The following is an 8,398-nucleotide window of genomic DNA, read 5'->3' on the forward strand; positions in this document are numbered from 1 at the left end:
TTCGTACTACAGATTAGACTAAACTTTAATTGCCTCAATCGATATAACATGAGATAGATCGAAACGATATCGTCGGAGCATTGTTACATGGAATAAATCTTGAATCTTTTACAATTTCGATTAGAGGACTAGACGATATGCAACTCATTCAACTCTCTCGATGCTCTCATATGGCCTGATATTCCCGAGAATCAATTTTCCTTTACAACCGAAGTACGATATTGTTTTCCACGGAGAAACTATTAGATATAACTTATCACCTACTGAATATTCAATATCTCTTCATTTCAAATCCATGTAAGAACTCTCTCTAAACTCTCCCTATATAAAAAGAGTATGGGTAATAAATTCTCACATACTTCTATTCAAGAAAAGTTGTAGAGAGAAAAGTCTCAGAAGAAATTATTTCAGAAAATTTTTAAAGATATTTTTTGTTATTTACAACTTAATCTTAGAAGTTTAAAGAAATTGTGAAATTTCTCCACTCATAATTTTTTGAAATTTTTTCTGATTTGAAGTGAGTCCACACTCAGCAGACGTGAGCTTGAAGATAGAAAAGACCACTCGGTCGAAGTGTTTATCCTAGACAAATAAAAAATGTATGAATTTTGATTAAGTGTTTATTATTTTAGATAACACAACCAATTTCTTTTTTTGGAAGAAAAATTTAAAATTTTGGTTTTCCCTTAAACCTATTTTCCGTTGCGTTTTCCAAACTCAATCTTCTAACAAATAAATGGTTCCCAAACCATAGAAATACAAACTAAAAATTTAAGTTATTCATCGTCGACTTTCGATTTTCCTTTACCTCTCAATGGTTCCGTGTCAAAGTTAGCTAAATAAAATAATAAAACATATAATATTTTCAAATTCCATTCAAATCAGAACCAACCACAAAATCAAGCATATTTTACAATTTATTCAATTTAGCCCCTAAACACGGGACAAACATAATTTTCAATCCAAAGCCTCGGGTTGAAATTCGATTTCAAAATTACTCATTAGAGACATCCTATTTCTATAATTGTACAATTGTGGAAACTGTAAAAAATGAATTCCTACTAAAAAATAAATTTGTAGATAAAAATTAGTAGGGTTGAATACATAGAGATCGATGATAATTCTACTTCTTTAATAAAAATAAATAAAATAAAGATGGGATTTTTAAAAAACTTAAATTTAAAACTAAAATTAAAGAAAACTTAAATTCAAAACTAAATTTAAAACTTAGCAAGAAAAACAATAATTAAAAGGTTGAGAGAAAATAAATAAGAAGAAGCTTTAGTTAAAGGTCAAATCTTCGTTTGATTCAAGAGTTCAATCATCGATACAAAGATAAATTTTAGTGTTCTAATAAACTAGTTATATTTGTTTATGTCGTGCCTAGCAACCAATCTTTCCTTTCCATTTCGATAACCAGGGGGCAACCTGTTTGAAATTATTTTCCGTACCAATAAACTACCTTATAACTTCACGTTTATGGTTTAGTTTAACGACAACATTAAGTTCGAGAGAGACCTAGCTCTAACCAACATACACACACTAGTGAGGTACATTTAATTTATATTACATGCCTACACAACATAGAATGCATATCTCCATCATACACACCTATGTTGTTCGTTACAAATATTCAAATCAATTAAACAATTACAAATTTAATAATTTTAATGGACAATACAAATATTCTAAGCAATTAAATATGATCCCTATATTCGACAAACCTTAATATTTGTAATTAAACCAAAAGACATGCAAAAACTAAAGAATAAAGAAAAGATTAAGAACAATTAGATCTCACAAAATTTGTAAAATCAAACTTTGAAATTCTTTTTACTAGATAAACAAGTTTAGTCATATGTAAAATAAAAAAACTGTGAAAATAATAAGTTTGTAATAAGCTAAAAGTTCAATGCAATCAAAAGTTTTCTAACTTTCTTAAAAATATCCCATTTATAAAATTTATTTGACCTAAATTAGGGCTATAATACTTGCTTAGAATTTAATATTTGAGAAAATAAAAAAACAACCTTGGGTCTCGAGTCAAAACAATTAAGAAATATCGTGTCATGCAAACTTGGCATCGTGGCTTAGCAACACAATGCTGAGGCTTGCGGGGGTTGTGTGATTGGGTGCCAAGCATGGAGCTGGGCGTACGGGTAGTTGAGGTTGGGATGCCGAATCTAGGTCAAGACATCGAGCCTGGATGAGTGGAATTGTAATATCCACGCTAGGGAGTGGATGTTTTGGGTTGCGACCCACTCGTCCTCCTACGTGCCTTCCTATAATCGTTCAATTTCGCTCCAAATAATTCTCAATATTGCATCCCAAGCTCGTATGTACCTAATGATAGAGTATGCCCAAAGACCAATCATGAGATAATTGTAATCACATGCTCGTTTTACCTTATTTGTTAATATAAGGCATTGCGATTGTTATTTCGATTTCTTTTCTGTGTGTATAAATAAGCTAGTTAATGATAAAGTCCTAAGAATTATATGGTTATTCTTAAAAAGGTCCTTAGTTGAGTAATATTGTGGGCTTGGCCAATGATAACGCTTGAGACTAATATGTGGTTTATTGATGACAAAGTGTTATCATTGACATAGGGATGTCAAAATCAATACATGAGTATGTGTTAGAGAACAGCATACTGGACTGACCTGCCATGAGTATGTTTCTTGGATTATTATGTAATAGTCACAAATATTACTTATAGTGATAACTCTGTATATAATCCTCAGACTTGAGATCATCATTGTCTCAACATCGCGAGTCTTATATTTTGATACAGTCAAACGTATACCGTAACAAGTTGTACTATAAAGACTGATGTTAGATATACCACAATCCATGTAGTGGGGTATGGTTCATCAAGATAGGATTTATCCCTTGTACATATTGGGAGTAATATCTTAGGCCTCTTGATGGAGTGAGACTAGAAATGCATGGTCATACTCAAATAAGTTGATATGAGATATCACACTTATTTGTTTATTGTAGTCTACTCAGAAAAATCAAGAAATATGATATTGCACTATACAAGTGTGACTATGTCATGACTTGTGTCCAATTTAAATATTAAGAATATAATGATATAATACATGAAAAGATTATCACAGAAAGGTTCTGTCGAATCATGACTTATTGCAACTTGGGTAGCAATGATACATTGCTAGATACCACTCATTGCTTGTAATGTTAGAAACATTCTAGTATTACTACCAACATTATAAGATCCTACAAGGTCTGTAACATCTCGAAATTTGGGGTTAGAAGTTTTAGTTTGTTAGGCGAGTCAACCAGTCTTAGTCAAGCATGTATGTTTACTTTTTTGTTTGAGAGACAAGAATTAGTTTGTGGTTTAGTGGTTAAGTGTTTAGTTTACCCTTGGTGTAACACCCCAGACCTGGCCTAGACGTTATGGCCAAATCTGGAGGTGTCACAAAGAATGGGTTTGAAAACGAATTCAATATGATAAAACCATTTATGTTTCTTTCCAACTCTTACTTGCTTGTATCCAATGTCAAAATGTTATTCAATTAATTAATTTACCTTTAAACGGGTTTTTACAGCAAAAGCTTTCAAAAACAATTATATTTTAGAAACTTAGTTCGCATTTTCAAAAAAACCTTTGTTTGCGTAAAACTGTCATTTTCATAAAACACTTTACCAATGTAATCAAACTATCAAACAGCTCAAAGTCAATAGTTTAAAACCAAAAGTCCAGAGAGTCCCAAATATTACAAACGCTCAAAATAAATACCAAAACATAAATAAAACCATAAATTACTAAGTTTTATCAATTTACGGTCAAGTGGTCATCGTAGAGTCTCTGCCACACCAATCCGCCTAAGTTCGTAGATTACCTGACAAAATAGACACAGATGTGAGTTTAAGAAAACTCAGTGTGTAACACAACAGAACTAAGCATGCCATCATAAAGAACTATATGCATAGTCAGATATAGATTTAGATATGCAGAATCCTACTCCCATTCTCTACATACAAACTCCATCCATCCAATCACACCATGTGGGGTTAAAAACACCCACCCATCCCTACACTCCATGTTGTGCCATTAAGACACATAACAGATAATATGTAGCCAAGCTGCTAGAATAAAGGCAATTAATGTCGAACATAATACTTCCTCCTCATATACAAATCCCACCCCAATAACAGATACAGATATTCACATACAAATATGACAAATTAAACATGCTCAACATGCTTTATACAAATAACGGATATACATACATCAGTATAGCCAGGCATACATTTGGTATCCTTCTCATATCAGTCAATCAGAATATCATAGCATGCAAATCAGGGTTTAATTACCCCTCACCGACCCTACAGTAGGCCCACAGTCGATCGGAGCGACCTGTGCGACCCTAGGGAAATTTTCACAATTATTGGCCGACAAGCCCATGTGGCCCACACGCGCAGATTATTCTTTGCCCGTGCGGCCCATGATAAACCATAAAAGTAACATGTTTTAATACCATGCTTGGCATGTTTTTTGAATGATTTATTATATAATTTAGTGAATTTGATGCTCTTAATCCTTTAATTTCATATTTCTCTATTTAGGAGAGCATAGGGGAGCAAAAGGAGTAAAAAAGGGCCAAAATAAGACAAAACGAGCTATTGTCAGGAACCACACGGCCTAGGCATTCCCACACAGGCTAAGCACATGCCCATTTGAACCACACGGGCTGGCCACAAGCCCATATGCCAGCCTTGTCGATTTCAAACCCTGTTTCCCTAACAAGCAGAAAAAGCCAATTTTTAAGGTTTCTGGGCATTCTAAAGTTTATAAATACACACTAGAAAAAGACCTAAGGGAGCACGAGGAGAAGAACGAAGAAGTTACTTGAAGAACGCCGTCAGAATCAACTCAAAAGTAGGATCTCCTTCAAGATTAAAGATCTCCTGTCAACTTCTCTAGAAGTTTTTGGCTTTCTTTATGTTTTTTTGTTTTCCTACTTTTGAGATGTTTTCCTTCCAAAGTATGAATTAAATTCCCTAGATACCTAGGGAAGATGAAACCTATGATGGATCTTGTTATTTAATTTATGAATTACATGATAAATACTTGATTTCTTAATCTCAATTATGTGTACTTATTCCATGTTTTAATGTTTTCAAGATATTAATTCATGATTGATGTGCTTATTTTAGTAGAGCAAAAGTCCCTATTTAAGAGTATATCTGGCATAATTGAGTGGAGTTGCATGCAATCCTAGAAATAGGATGACATAAATCTATCGGATTAGAGTTAAATCTAATAGGGGAATCCATAAATCGAGTTAATGTGACAATAGGGTTTTAATTAGAAAGAGATTTCAATTAATCAACCTAGAGTCAGTTATTTTCACTCTCAAAAGAGATATTAATATAGTTTAGGGATTTCTACGGATCAAGGCAAGTGAATAAATCGTTTAATTCAGATTCAGAATAATAAGTGAAGTCTAGGTGGATTCTTTCCTGGGTATTGTCTCACTCGTTGGTTCACTCGAATATTTTCTTACTTAATTCTTTGTTGCGTCTTAATAATTAGTTTAGATAATTTTAGATTAAAAAAACAATTCCTTCAATTTATCGGCTAGATAATAAAAAGATTGTAATTACTAGTACTTTTAGTTCTCGTGAATACGATATTCCCAACTCACCATAACTATACTGCTATTCGATAGGTGCGCTTGCCTTTTTCGTGATTTTAGTTAGTTAAGTGAATCATCATCAAGTTTTTGGCACCGTTGCTGGGGTCTAAGATATTAGGAACACTAAATTTTTATTAATTTAGCCATTTTTTTTAATTGTATTGTATTGCATTTTATTTTTGTTTTTAGTTTAATTTTTGTTTACTAATTTTTCTTTTTGTTTTCTTCTGGCAGGCTCCTTTAATATATGACTAGAAGAAACCCATCAAGGCCTTTAGTACTCGACAGTGAGATCGAAAGTACAGCTCATAGAAACCGTAGAGAAGCGAGGCAAAGTCGAGAAAGTATAGTGGAAGAGCAAGAGGATATCATTAATATTACTGAAGAGATGGCTGAAAATCAGAATAATCAGCTACCTCATGGGGTTGTCGCGAATCTTACAAATCCAAATCCTGCTCTTCATACTATGTACGATTATGCCAAGCCCAATTTAACTAGGGCTGAATCGAGTATCGTGAGGCCTGCTATTGCTGCAAATAACTTCGAATTGAAACTGAACACCATTAAGATGATTCAACAATTCGTTCAATTCGATGGCTTGCAAGATAAAGATCCAAATACTCATTTGGCTAACTTTTTGGAATTCTGAGACACTTTTAAGATTAATGGTGTTTCTGACAACGCAATTCGCCTTCGGTTGTTCCCCTTTTGGTTGAGAAATAAGACTAAATAGTGGTTGAACTCCCTACCACGAGGTTCTATCACTACATGGGAGAAAATGATTGAAAAATTCTTATTAAAGTATTTTCTGCCAGCTAAGATAGCTAAGTGGAGGAATGATATCTCTTTCTTCATGCAAATGGATTTAGAGACTCTATATGATGCATGGGAGAGGTATAAGGACTTATTGAGAAGGTGCCCTCACCATGGGTTACCTTTATAGCTACAAGTTTAAACTTTCTACAATGGTTTGAACCTCTCAACTAGGCAATTGATCGATGCAGCCGCCGGTGGGACTTTGAATTATAAAACACTTGAAGCGACTTATGAGTTTATAGAAGAGATGTCACTGAATAATTATCAGTGGCAAGTCAAGAGACGAAGCAGATGAAAGCAGCCGGTGTTTTTAACGTAGATGCGATCACCATGTTGTCAAATCAGGTATAAATTTTGAATAAAAAGATTGATGGTTTATATCATTCTACGCAGGTACATCCGGTGATGCAGTACGATACAAATAGAGGAGGAATGAAAAATCCAGAATGCATAGCCTACGACCCTAGCACAGAGAACGAACAAGTCAACTATATGGGTATTAATTCTAGACCTCAGAATAATCCCTATAGTAACACTTATAATGTAGGTTGGAGGAACCATCCCAATTTCTCTTGGGGTGGTCAAGGAAATCAAAGACCACAGTCTTCTCCAGGCTTTCAACAACCACTATACCAGTAAGAGAAAAAGCCGAACCTTGAGGAGATGTTGACGAAATTTATTTTGGTGTCAGAAACCCGCTTCCACAACACCAAAACCGCACTAAAAAATCAACAAGCGTTAATTAAAGGGCTCGAGAATCAAATAGGTCAGCTTACTAAGCTAATTTCAGAAAGACCACAAGGTAGCTTGTCTAGCAACACCGAAACTAACCCAAGAGAGTGGCTTCATGTGATTACTGTTCGAGATAAAGAAGGGTTAGTGGAATCTAAACCAGAACTAAGACAAGAAAGTGTGGTAAGTCAAGGTAAGGTTGAGGTGAGTCATAGTGAACAAAAACCGGTAGGTAAGGAGTATAAACCTCGTGTGCCATTTCCAAATGCGAAAAAGAAAGACCACACAAACGAACAATTTGGTAAATTTCTTAAACTTCTTAAAAATTTGCATATCAACTTATAGTTTATTGAAGCCTTTTCGCAGATGCCCAATGCAGAAAAATTTTTAAATGAGCTTTTAGCAAACAAGTGGAAGTTAGATGATTCGTTGCATGTGGAGTTAAATGTAGTGTGCTCAGCTATTTTACAGAATAAACTATCCAATAATTTGAATGATCTAGAGAGTTTTACTATTTCTTGTTTAATTGGTAGTTTAAATGTTAATAATGCTTTGATTTAGGGGCTTCTATTAATGTCATGCCTTATAAAATGTTTAAACAACTAGGTCTTGGGAAACCCAAACAAACTAGGATAAGCATTCAATTAGCAGATAGAACCATTAGATTTCCTAGGGGTATTGTAGAAGACATACTCGTGAAAAATGATAAATTTATATTCCTAGTTGATTTTGTTGTTTTAGACATGGATGAAGATAGTGGCGTACCTTTAATTTTAAGACAACCCTTTTTAGCAACTGCTAGAACTATTATTGATGTTGGCACAGGAGAATTAATACTTCGTGTAGGCGATGAAACGGTTAAACTCCAAGCTCGTGATTCTGCTTAGTTATCTAGTAATCAAGATGATTATATGAGTCCTATTAATGTATGTAACCTTGTGGCTCAACCTTCTTTGCAGGAAATGTGACAGCCCTAAAGTGACCCTAGTCGGAAAGCGGTTTCGGGACCGCTAAACCGAGTCACCAAATTATTTGAATGTGATATTTATTGTCTAAAATATGTGAATATGAATGTGCAAAAATTTTAAGCTTCGATTTAGTTAATTGCATGTGAATGTAGTACATAGGACTTGTGTGACACTTTTGAAATGTGATAGGCTAATCTATAAGGATCTAATAGT

General features: G+C 34.0%; 1 non-coding gene across 1 annotated transcript; it reads right to left on the reverse strand.

Moving 5' to 3' along the window:
- Positions 1-6,495: 6,495 nt before the first annotated feature.
- Positions 6,496-6,602, reverse strand: LOC121208995 (small nucleolar RNA R71). Its single transcript, XR_005904113.1, has one exon. It is a non-coding gene; the product is annotated as a small nucleolar RNA R71 (small nucleolar RNA).
- Positions 6,603-8,398: the final 1,796 nt, after the last annotated feature.

Source organism: Gossypium hirsutum, chromosome A10 (assembly GCF_007990345.1).
Source record: "Gossypium hirsutum isolate 1008001.06 chromosome A10, Gossypium_hirsutum_v2.1, whole genome shotgun sequence".
Taxonomy (NCBI): domain Eukaryota; kingdom Viridiplantae; phylum Streptophyta; class Magnoliopsida; order Malvales; family Malvaceae; genus Gossypium; species Gossypium hirsutum.